Here is a 12,421-nt window from a genome sequence, read left to right on the forward strand (position 1 = left end):
ATTTCAACCCATGAGTCTTTCCTCCTTTTCTTTTCCTTCCCCCAGACGAATGAGAAGTGAGAATGACTGTTTACTGTTTTAGCCATTGCCCACGGTTAAACGATAATACCAGCAAATGTGTGTCAGAACTTGTGAGCAAAGCCAGTAACACCTGTGTCAAGAGGAACGTCTCCAGACAGAGGTGAGAGTTGAGGTGCTACGTGAAAGTAATTTCTGCTAATGTGTCCCATCTTCCAAAATACATAACAAGTCCATGATCCACTTTCAGAGCAGTAAAATATCCTATGCATGCTCTTGGACCATATTTTATTAAAAAATAGAAAAAACTTGATCCTAGCCTACCTGTCCTTGGCTTGAACCTACTTGAGCTATTAACTGAAATCAGGGCAAATACCCTGGGAGTGAACTGCTGGCCAAAGTGAAAAAGGGAATGAGGAGCTGCCTGCCAGCCAAGCACAGTCCCACTGTGGCAGATAAACCCTCTTGCACTTCTGAGGGGCCAGGTCTGTTCTCATCAGCCATTTACTGTGCAGATTCAAGCTACCAAGCAAAATGCCTTTGTATCTGTCACCCCAGCCTGGTGCGTTTTCTTTACAGTGACAGGAAGCCTTGTGTATGTGGAGAGCAATTCTGTCTCAGCTGACAAGTGCCAACTTAGTCACTTGATAGTGTGAGCCTGTGCTCCTAGACTAGTGCTTCAGTGTAAAAGGAATAGCTGCTAGAAATCAGGTAAGTTCCTACCAAAAAACAAAACAAACAAACAAAAAAACCCACAAAACCAACTATGTAGTACTGCCGTTCTTGGTTATGTTTATCCGCAATTCTCTGTTTCAGTTTCACGTGCTACTGAGCAGCTTTCCATAGGAAGCCCTGGGAAAGGAGACAAGAAAAACAACCTTGAAAGAAGATCAGCAGCAAAGAACACATGGAAAAGGTTGGTCCAGGTTTTCAGACATGCTTGATTTGTATTTTTGGCACTATGCTGAGTAAGTTCCCAATCTAAGATGAGCTTCATTCCACTTGCATTTACAGCCTCTGGTAGGGAGGAAATTGCTGATGGTGTCCTGAGAAGCTTTTGGGTGCTCTCAGCTCCCCTGCCTGGGTCACTTACCAATGCTCTGGAGCTTAGTACCCTTTGCTTTAAGCCCTCAGAAAGCTGGAAGGGTTTTTTTTTGGTTCAGACCACTTTCCTTTTTGAGAACCTTAAATCACTTTGCTGAGTGACTGTTAAAAAGTAGATGAGAGACACACATTCCCCTTTCATATTTAAATTCAGTGCAGATACCTGGCTTTGGGAAAAAGGCATTTTCAGTAGCACTAAGGGAGCTGTGCATCTTGGAAAGAGCAAGTTTGCTTTTCTATTTTTAGCATCCTCTTTAAGGATGTGGTGTTTAATCTGAAGCATTTCGGTGCCTAGTTCCCTTCTCTATTGATGAGATGTCAGTCTCATGGCTTGGAGCGATGCTCAGATAAACCTCCACTGTCATATTAGCTGCTTTGATAGCTGATAACCTTGGGGTGCTTTTGAAATTGATGTCATAAAGTAAAATATATCAGCACCAGGCATCAAATTTGCTGTTGCACAGCAAGGGATTCTCTTGGTCGTACGACTAGAGATAGGTATTCAGAAGCAAAGCAGTTACTGAGCTGCTTGGGTCAGCTGAGCTTGGGTGAGAGATGGGCAATATTTATTTGTGTCTGTCTGCTTGGCTTCCCGTTAGAGACAGTGGGCATTTTGGGGACACAAGGCCATATAGCAGAGAAGAAGGTGAAACTGAAGACTCACGGGATGCAGATGGCATCTTTAATGATGGCCCTGATGGCTCTTCTGCACTTCCAAATGGAAATGGGCTCAGGCCACCAGTGTCAGAGAATGAAGCCATTGAAGGCAGTGATCACAGAGCAGTGGAAGAGCTCTCCTTTAGCCAAGCCTGTGACACTGACCCCTCTTGGTGTGAGCTGCTGAATTACAGAATACTTCATGGTGTTCTGTGGGTTGGTTGCTGGAGAGTCAATCCTTAGCTCTGTGTCCTTCAGCAAATCGAAGGAGTGAATTATTATACCTCATTTTCAGTAGCTGAATTACTGAGCACTGGCAATTCCACAAGGATGCTGGGGGGGCAACATCGCTGGCTTTTGTGCTTCATGTACCTGAACTTAAGCATGGGTATTCAAAGGTTCTCAGTTTAATTTAATACAGCCTTTCGGATTTTAGAGTGGGTAAGATGACAAATGTAGGGATTGATAGCATAGGTACTTGAAAAAAGAGATATCATCAGGTATCAAAATCTCACTTGAAAGGTGTAAATCTTTGGGCAAATAACATAAGTCTTTTTTTTTTTATTAGAAGAACACAGTCAAGCATCATCCTGATAATATATTTAGCTTTTAAACTGTGTTCTGAGATTTTCATTTGCAAAGTGATTTGAGCTTCTTGTCTGCAGCACAGTGGCAGTAAGTGCTCTGTGAAAAGCTCCAGGATCTGTGCACTGATGTCTGTGCAGTGCTGGGGAGGGGCTCTGGAGCTGCAGTGCCCTTGGGGTGAAATGTTTATCTGCTTTTAAGCTAAGGCATTGTCCACAATCTCTCTTCTGTCCTTCACCTCCTTGAGTGGAGAAGTTATGAAGAAGCTTTTAGTGCTTGTCTGTGTAAATACTTAAATGTTCAGGCATAGAGACCTATGGTTCTTTGTGTGGTTTGGAGAACTGTGTATCTTCCTTTCTGTTTCAGGAAAAAGAGGCTCTCAGGAAAATGGGCCTATTCAGTCTACTGAGTAAGAAATGTCATAGAGGTGAGATGAAAGGAATAGGTGTGTGGAGGATATGCATCTTCTTTATAGCTTGCAGTTTTGGCTGTCAGGCAGGGGAATGAGGTTTTTTCCAGAGATAGTTCTGCAGAGACTGTTGTGTACTCAGAGCAGGTCTGCATGTATATATACAGATGATGCACTGAGTGGGGGCGAAGGAGTGGGAATAAGGTGAAAACCTCTCAGCATGAGGGTACTCATAGCCAGTTGTGAATCACTACACAGCTGTGGAGATGTGCTGCTCCGTGCCCTGCATAGCAGTGTCAGCAGGACAGCTTTTGCAGAAAAATGGAGGCACCTGTTAAACAGGCACATTTCTGACACCGTAGAGGATAACATAATGAACTCCCTGTGCATTTTACCTTTGGGGTCTAGGATAACCTGAGCTCACAGTTTCACCCCATGGGCTATGAGAGAGGTACCATCACACTGGACATGGCGCATCACTGGCTGAAGTAAATGAGATGGGTCTGAGGTGTTTCAGATGGAGCATAGGCATGGTTTTCCTTTTCTGACAGGGATGTATCAGGGTGGAGAAAAAAGTGAAGACAAAACTTTTGGACACCTGGTATATGAAGAACTTCTTAAGCTGTCATTGAGCCACTAGATATAAATGCTTGTCTTGGGCTATGTCTCAGTTGTGACCAGGGCAAAGGAATTATCAGCTGTCCTTGTGTTTTGTCATGAACCCAGTTGCTTGCGTCCAGCTTGGCTGTTGCAGGCTGGACACTGGTGGCTGGCTAAGTACTGCTGCAGCAAGACTGTGAACCTTTCTATAAGATAAGATTGTCCTGTACCCTGGGTGTAAATGCATGTTACATGGTGCAGAAAGGACGAAAACATGGGACCAGGTCTGCCTCTGTCCTTAGGGGGATCATGGATGTCATCTGTTGAAAGACTTAACCATGTTACTGAAATGATGCTGTCCTGGATGAAACTTGGTCTTGTGTTGTAAGCAAAAAAATAATGTGTATAGGCAAGGGAGCTGCTCTTGGGAAATCTTGCTCAAGAGTTATGTTTTTCTGGCTCTATTTTTGGTCTTTTTTCTTTACAAAATTCTTGTACCAACACAGATAATGCCACGTAGATGCAATGAAGACAGAAAGAGCTTTAAGCCTCAGTAAGGAGCATAAGCCTGCCCCAGACAAGCAGTGTCTGAAGATACAGAAGTGCCCTGAACTGGTGAGTGAACAAATCTAAACACTTATTTACCTTTGGGGGCCTAACCACTGATTTCCCAGAGGCTGAAATGAGGGATCCCAGCAGCGACACCAAGAGGCCCTGAGATGGTGCCCCTAAGGCTCAGTGACTAGGGCTGGTGGGTGGGTGGCTGTGACATGCATTGGAGTGAGTTAGAGCAGCTTGGCAAACACAAAGTGCTTCCTGGGAACATCCATAACTAATGTTTAAGGACTGGTTGCTCTGATTAGTTAGTGCTTTAGGAAAAGTCCCAGAGGCAGGAGACAAGCTAATGTGGATTCATCAGCAGCTGACCCAGTCTTGACTCAATCAGTGTTGGTGTTGTTCTATAAGCAAAGCATGGGAAAGCTACCTCACCCCTTACCCTTGGTGCTGCTCCTTGTTGTCCTGTGCTTCTCTGCATCCACTTTGCTTAATAGTCTGCTAAAAATAATTTGTTTTCTCTAGGTTCTCCATCTACGAGTGTAGCTCTTCTAGTAAATCTTACTTTCCTATCTTATTACCCTGTTACAGTGCTTATGTTAAGGCAATGAAAATTGCCTTAAGTCCTCCTGATTTAATTTCTTCCTAACTCTCTCCCTCCTGCTCCTCTCTGCATTTTTTTTATGTAGAGAACTGGGAAATCTGTAATGAAAGTAATGAAGGCATAGCAGGGAAAATAAAACCTTTTTGGGGAGGTGAGGCAGGATTTGTACAAGGGATCTAAAAACCTCTGTAGGGAAGAGTTGCCATCAGGCAGTGCAGGGCAGAGATGTGTGCACAGCAGAAGTTCTGAAGCAATGGGTTTTCCTTGCGCAGAGATGGAAGAGTCCTAGGAGAGCTGAGGATCACCTGCTCCGTTGGGAAGAACCAATACAGACCCGTAGCATCGCTTTTGTGGCAGATACCAGCATGACAACTTGCACACAGTGCCGGGCAAAGCATGCTCAAGTAGGAGGTGAGTCCTGTGTCCTAGCTGTTCTCCCCAGATGAATTAACTCCTCTCCCCAGGGCCAGCAGGCAGCTTTTGCTGCCTTTCTTCAAAAAGCAGTTGGTGCTTAGCTGCAGTTGGAGCCTTTCTTCCTGACCAAGAGAAGGCTGTGGCATGCTCACCACATCACCAACAGCTGGCACAGTCAAGCTGGAACGTGGATTCCTTTTGCTCCAAGATGCCCAAGCACGTTTCTGGACTTGCAGGTACTTGCTGTTTAAGAACCCATAACTCATCTTTGCCCATGTTCTGACTTGCTGTTTGGGACCATCTGGGGATACTGCAACTGGAGCACAAGGAGTAAGTGGCTGGTTTTTCAGATTGCCCTTCAAAAGAACCAGTCACTGGAGTTTGCATTCATTACCCATCAGTAAACCGTTATGGGAGGAAAGCAGCAGGCTTAAAGCACATAATTCTCACAGCACATTTGGATGCACTCTTGTGCTCCTTCTCCAGCAGCCTGTGCTCCCCTCACCCTGGAGCTCTTTCCTGAGGAACAGCCGGGCATAAATTCCACATCACCAACATGCTGTGTCATTTCTGCTCTTGGGAATGAGATCTGGAGAAAGCCACAGCTAACAAAGACAATACAACACTTGGTTAATTTAAGAATCTCACTTCTTAGCAGACAAAAGGACAGCTCACATGGCTCCTCAACCCCTGCTTTTCACCCAGGTCCTTGTTGGGAAGATCACACTGCTGTGCAGCCAGTGCTGAGAGGCAACAGCTGACAGTCACATTCATGTCCTAGCTGCATCACTCCTCTCATTTCAGCGCATCACAGCTGGGGAAGGAAGTGTCCTCCTGCTGTTTCCTTCCCTCCCTCCCACTCCCTTTACAAATTATGTTCTTGTACCACCTTAATCTCTCCTTCTTTTTACAGACATGATGAAAGTATAACTCTGACTACTTAGAATAATACATTCTATTTGCAAGGCTATAAATCACTGCCACAAATCAGTATGAGTAGCACTATTATAATATGAATAAATATTGGAAATTGAAGGTTCCATCTTCCTTTTCTTCTCCTGCAGGATGGGGTGACTTGTAGGAGTGCTATATATTCACAGTATCTCCAGCTAACATGACCTAAGGTGCTCGTGTGCATTTTTACACAGACTTCATCCATTTACATATGCACACATATATCAACACCAGCGTCCATATGGTTTAACCATGGATCACTTTTGTATGACACAAATTAGGACACCAGTAATAAGACCCCATCACACCCTTAAGGACTTGTTCTCTGTGCTTTCACATCTGCTCCTGTTCACAGTGCAGTCATTGCCAACTTGGTATTACTGGCAAGAACCTTGACACTGAGAACACCTTCTGCCTTTCTCTACCCTGCATCTCCCATGGGCTGTGCTAGCAGGAATTCACTTGACTTGGCTTTCCAACACCCTGGTTGGTAGTAGTCCCAGTGGGGCAGGACTCAGCTTCCCTCTGCAGTAGCCATGTATGGCATAGCTGAAGTCCTGCTGCATCTTCAGGGTGGCTGAAGACAGCATGTGCCCTTCCCACTAGCCTTCCACAGCAACACCCTGCACAGCTCCATTGCTGGAGGCTCAGTGCCCTGCAGCCCAAACTCTACTGCAACAGGGATCCCAAACTCCTCCAGCCCAAGCTGAGGAGCCCTTCCCCATAGCCCAGTAGTCCCACAGGGAGTAGAGAGTTTCCTGAATGTTTTAAATCCCCTTTTTCCCTAATAGAGAATTGAGGCAAGGGTGAAAGCTCGCAGCCAATCCTTATTAGAAGACCTTTTATTCATTAAGCTGTCACTACTAAGGGAATCCAGCTTACCGTGCACAGCAGATAACCAGCCCTGCATCCTTCTGTCAGCCACACGATGGCAGAAGAACCAAAGATCATTGCGAAGTGCTTTTAAAATATCTGCTGCAAACAGGGAAAGCACATGCCTCTGGATCTACTGGTGAAAAGGGTATAATGTCTTACATGGCTAACCCAGACCCCATCAGGAATCCAGCCTGCTCGAGAGAAAGTGGGCAGGGGGCTCTGTGCTGCCCGTGGCTTCTCCACAAGGAGATCTCAGCTTCATTTCTCCGTGCAGGAGGTCTCACATCGTGCCATCACATAGCCCAAACAACACACACGACCCCCTAATAGTCTCCACCCAGTCTAGTGACCATATAGGAGTGAAGAAAGGACTCCAACATTTCAAAACATGAGGCAGCTGTAAATTCAGTGGCACAAGGCCCTGAGCCACCTGCCAGAGCCAGACCTGCTTTGTGCAGGCAGCTGGACAGGTGACCTTTGGAGGTCCCTGCCAACCTGAAATACTCCACAGACCAACCTATTCACCTCTCTTGTGAGAGACAGTAACAACATCTGGGGGTTGCCAGAGCAATGGTCTCCACCCTGGTTGCCTCAATTCTCTCCATAAATCCATCCAAACAGCCTCTGAATGATGACCTCACCATGAAATATGGGAAAGGACAGTAGAAAAACACACACTGGTAACATGGAGAGAATCTATGTCAATTGTGAGCTGGAGCGAGCTCGCAGGTCAGTGATGCCACATAGATACAGCTGGTTCTTCCTTGCACAGATTTAAACCATTCACACTCTCAGTACAATCCAGCAAAGCTTCTGGATTACTTTTCATCCTCTTGGTAGAAAAGTCTTCTAACTTTAAATCCAAATAGACTTCTGTAACACTAGCTATGGCCACGAGGTGCAGCAGTTTTGAACATGCTGACTACTTGTTTTGTGTGCACTTCACCTACTTAGAGGTGTCCTTGTGGCCTTCTTGCTTGGACTGAGTTTGTAATTTGCCATTTTCTTTCCACATCACTTTTGCTTGGCAACAAGGTATTTGCCCCTGCAAGTCTCATTTTCTCCTCACACACAGGCATATTATTTCTGAAATATATCCTAACCTGCAGGCTTTGCTGGGCAGGGAAGACAACTCAGGACTCACAGCACGATTGCTGGCTTCTTATCACAGGAGTGGTTAAATTGCACCTCAGAAATACAGTTCCTTCTTCTTCTTCACAATGATCTGAAATAAATTCTGCAAAAGAATGAAAAGGTAACAGCATTTATATTAAAACTACATCATGTCAAGCTGGTCTGTACATAGAAATGGTAGCATATAGCAGGTATAAATTAGTATCTTTTAGCTCATCTGATAGCTCATTTTCAGTCTGCAGAAAAGGCCAGCTGTTCTCCAAGGGATGGGGAGCCAGGATCCAAGGGGATAACCCAGTCAGCAGGGCAGAACCTCACCAGCCAGCACCTATCCCACCACCTCCAGCAAGGGATCAGAGCAGACCAGCAGGGCAGTCAGGTTCAACCAAGACCCTGGATCACCAGATGAGCCCATGACAACAAAGAAGGTCTGAGGTAAAGTTTAATAAGTCAATCCACAGCTCAGGCTCAGTAAAAATATCCAGCATCAAACACAGCCCTAGGATGGCCAGTCAGGGCCTTGGTGGTAAGACAGATCCAATATTATTCCAGGACATGAGTCTACAGATCATGATCCAAGATATGGCTGTGGCTGAGCCAAAGACCAGCCTTCCTGGAAAGCAGCTCAAGCAGCTACTGAAAGTCCAGGGGTCAGATTAAAATGGGCTCCTGAGCCTGTGGGCAGGGTGTGGAGGGGAGGCCCCAGGTGAGGATGCTCGGGGCCATTAAGATCTACTAGTCTCCTCGAGGCTCTGACAGCCATTGATCAAACTGCAAGACCATATGCTGCAGGCAGAGTCCTAATTTACAAAGAGAATATTTTTAATAGATTTTTTTCCTTGTCATTCACTATTTAAAACAGAAGATTAATACCCTCAGCTGGTGTAAATTAAGATTTTTCTTCTGATTAATAATGGCACATAGCTGCTTCTACCTGCTGAAATGATCCACTAAAGGCTTAGATTACAAAAATACCAGAGCTGTATCTTTGTTATTCAATTTAGATCATGTGGTTTTGAATGATGTCAGTATTACAGACATCCGAAAGTGTGCTCAAAAATACATTTATATATATATATATATATATATATATATATATATAAAAATATAATTTTCTTTACCTTTGAAAATTCAAAACGGAAGAAGACTCATGTATAATGAATTCCTTTTCCTGAAGGAATCCCATCAGTGCTTCCCCTTCTATAGCACCCCGGACATCCGTGACAGCTAGGGAAGGCATTGACTGAGCTCTAGCCTTGAGTTGAGCAGCTGAAAACAAAAAAAACACACACCAAAAAAAACCCAACCAAAAGAAAACAAACAAAAAAACACAAGAAATACCACCAGAAAACAAACCCTTGAGGAGAGGTTAAATTAAAATATGACAGGTAGCTCCTGCTTGCCCTGAAAGCACCTTGCTCAGCGTGGGAACCTGCGGCAGGAGGCGCTCCCTGGCTGCAGATGCCGCAGCCGCTGAGCTGATCCAGCTCTCAGCTGGGAGAAATAAAGGCAGGATTAGCGGTGGGCATTGAACACCTAGAGCCCTTTTGGCGAGGGAAGTGAGAAGGGTAACTCTAGGATTTTTATGTTGACAAATGTCCTGGGGTTTGACAAACGCAGCCACACAGATCAGCTGTGCTGTATCCTGTAAACTGAAATTGCCTCTTATTTCTGCCAAAAAGAGAAAGAAATGAATGCACTGGAGGATAAATAAGAAATGAGGCTAAATATGGGAGCATTGTGCTAACATTAGCAATTCTCACGCTAAGCACTGCTGCAGTCATTCAGTGTCAGGAATAGGTGATCTCTGATAACAGAAACCCTTGTGCTGACTTCCTCAGGTGTGGGCTGGAGTAATTTCTTTGGATGAGCTACATCACAGATAGCATCCAAAAAATGTATCAGACATTGGGGTTTGTTTGGTGAGGGACAGGAAACCACATGCAATTAATTTTGTACAAATACCTCCACTGGTTTTCTAGCATTTTTCCAACTTGTCTAGAAGTCTGTCTCCTGAGGGTTATGATGGGCAGCATTAGAGTCATCTAGTCTGGCCTCCTGTGTATACAGATTACCAATTTTTTCTCAGCAGGTGAATAAAGTGTTTCTTGGAGATGTATTCTAAGCATTGATACCCTGTGAGCTCCCCTCAAGCAAGACCTTTCAATCTACAATCCCTTATCAGTAAGAAATGGCACCTTCACTGAAGGCGGCAAAGTTCCGCTTCTAGCTGTTAAATCCTGCTAGACCTTCTATAAATACACATTGAAAGGCTTGCTTTCCATATCGTCTGTTTTACAAGTAACTCAAAGGTCAAAATACCTCTATCTTATTTGTTTTAAATAAACAAAAAATAGGCAGTTTCTCAAATTTAACCTTAAAGGTTTTAAATTCCTTTTCTCAAGTTCCTTTGAACTGTCAAGTTGTTCTATCTTCTCCTACAAATTTCTACACCAGAACTGGGCTCCCATTCAAATATACAGGACCCAGTTGCCACCTTTATTTGATATACTTCCTCCCTTTACTTGGGAGAACAAACACCAGAAGGACAGATGTGACTTACCCCTCCAGACTTGGGAACAGGAGCCCCACTGCAGGACTGAAGCTGCTGCTTGTGTTTTTGTGTCACCTCCACCACGTTTGTCCTTCAGATCGCACAGTCTGCCAGGAAAGGGAAGGAAAAACATCATCAAAACAAAGTTTTGTAGAGACAGGGGTATTTGGTGGCACTAAGGAGGAGAAGAGAGATGAAATGGTGTGTGGGGAGGGAGCACGTGAACTTGCTGTACAACAGCTTCTGAGTGTGAACAAGACTATTTATGCCTGTGGCATGTTCCATGTTCACACATCTGACACTTGGCTTTTTTTGTGGGATCTCCCTACTATGAGTTAAGAACAAGATCACAGAATCACAGAATCGACTGGGTTGGAAAAGACCTCAGAGATCATCGAGTCCAACCCTTGGTCCAACTCTAGTCCGTTTACTAGATCATGGCACTAAGTGCCATGTCCAATCTCAGTTTAAAAACCTCTAGGGACGGCGACTCCAGCACCTCCCTGGGCAGCCATTCCAATGCCTGACCACTCTCTCTGTAAAGAATTTCTTTCTAATATCCAGCCTAAATTTCCCCTGGTAGAGTTTAAGCCCATGCCCCCTTGTCCTATTAAGATGTAACCAATTGTGCTGTCAATCCGACCCATCTGGAGAAATCCCACTGTGGAGTTGCTTACAAAAAACTAAGTGACTTGCCTGGAGCCAGAAAACAGAACTGAAGCTGAGAACTCTACATTTGAAAACTCTGAAGTTGGCAACACTGGGCCAAATTTACCACTTTGAAAAGCAGCACAATCCTCCTAAAGTGGACACGTGTCTATCGCCTTATCCACTCATTATAATTTAAACTGTTGAGGAGACCAATAGGGCAGTACTTAGTTACGTGTCCTTTTCAAGCATGCACTTTTCATTAAGTAACTTTCTTTAGACAAAGAACTTTTCACAAGAAGATGAGAGGATCTGCCTGATGAAATATTGACTCTCCTAATTCATATTAGATTCTCAAACATCATTCAACAGCTCTGAATTGACTAATGGCCATCACAGCAAATGGATTTCCACCTTAATCTTTAGTTCTTGTCTGAATGATATTAATACACATTGTTTATCACTAATGAGCTCCAGAATATGATGTTAACAGAAGCAATTAAGGCCCAGTGTTACTGTCTGCAACACCATGCTAGAGCTGAATATGTGGCTAATGAATCACTTCCATAGTTCAGTTCCAGCTTCCTTACTGCAAATTGTACTTCAGAGGAGTTAAGCTCATCTCAGTGTTGAGGCTTTTGCTTTTATTTTTAACTTGTGTGTGCAAGAGCTTGCTTATATGAGAAAGATGCTAGTTTTTTTATTTATTGCTCAGTAACAGCAGCTACCTTCAAAGAGAGGTGTCAGACTACCTTTTCTCATATCAGGCATAAATTTAAACTTCTCCTAAGGTGTTTAAGTTTAGGAGAACAAAGCTTGACTCAGAGCACCATTTAGTCAGGCCTGCCAGATCCTGACTTCTTGCACAGATAACCACAACAGGGAGATCAAGCACATCAGGGGTTTTTTGCCTGGTTGAACCTCTGCTCAAGGCAAAAGGATGTCTCTTTCTAAAATCTTTGATGAAGTGCTGGCTTCAGGGAAACATTTATATATCATTTGTGGCCACAAAAATTAAAAAACTAAGATTAAGGGCAAGAAGGAAAGCAAAGTATGATACTACTGAGAAAATTTTTGTTCTGCATTTTTTGCCCTGTCCCAGCAAAGACTGGGCATCCTTGTCTCAAATTAACTATATTAAACACTGAATCTTCAAGGGATTTGGGAGCTTGCTCAGCTCTAAAAAGGAAAGAAAGGCTGCTACTTGACAGAAACATGCACAGAAACAAAGATGAGGATTTCTGTAAGCTAAAAATTATCTGTCTTCACGTACAGATGTTACCATCACATCTACCAGTAGGCTCTGCAC

The 12,421-nt window shown here is 44.1% G+C and overlaps 1 long non-coding RNA gene across 1 annotated transcript; it reads left to right on the forward strand.

The window, feature by feature from the left end:
- The first annotated feature begins 830 nt into the window (after positions 1-830).
- Positions 831-6,128, forward strand: LOC110355663 (uncharacterized). The gene is made up of 3 exons (XR_010475612.1): positions 831-934; positions 3,880-3,988; positions 4,805-6,128. It is a non-coding gene; the product is annotated as an uncharacterized LOC110355663 (long non-coding RNA).
- Positions 6,129-12,421: the final 6,293 nt, after the last annotated feature.

Source organism: Columba livia, chromosome 12 (assembly GCF_036013475.1).
Source record: "Columba livia isolate bColLiv1 breed racing homer chromosome 12, bColLiv1.pat.W.v2, whole genome shotgun sequence".
Classification (NCBI taxonomy): Eukaryota; Metazoa; Chordata; class Aves; order Columbiformes; family Columbidae; genus Columba; species Columba livia.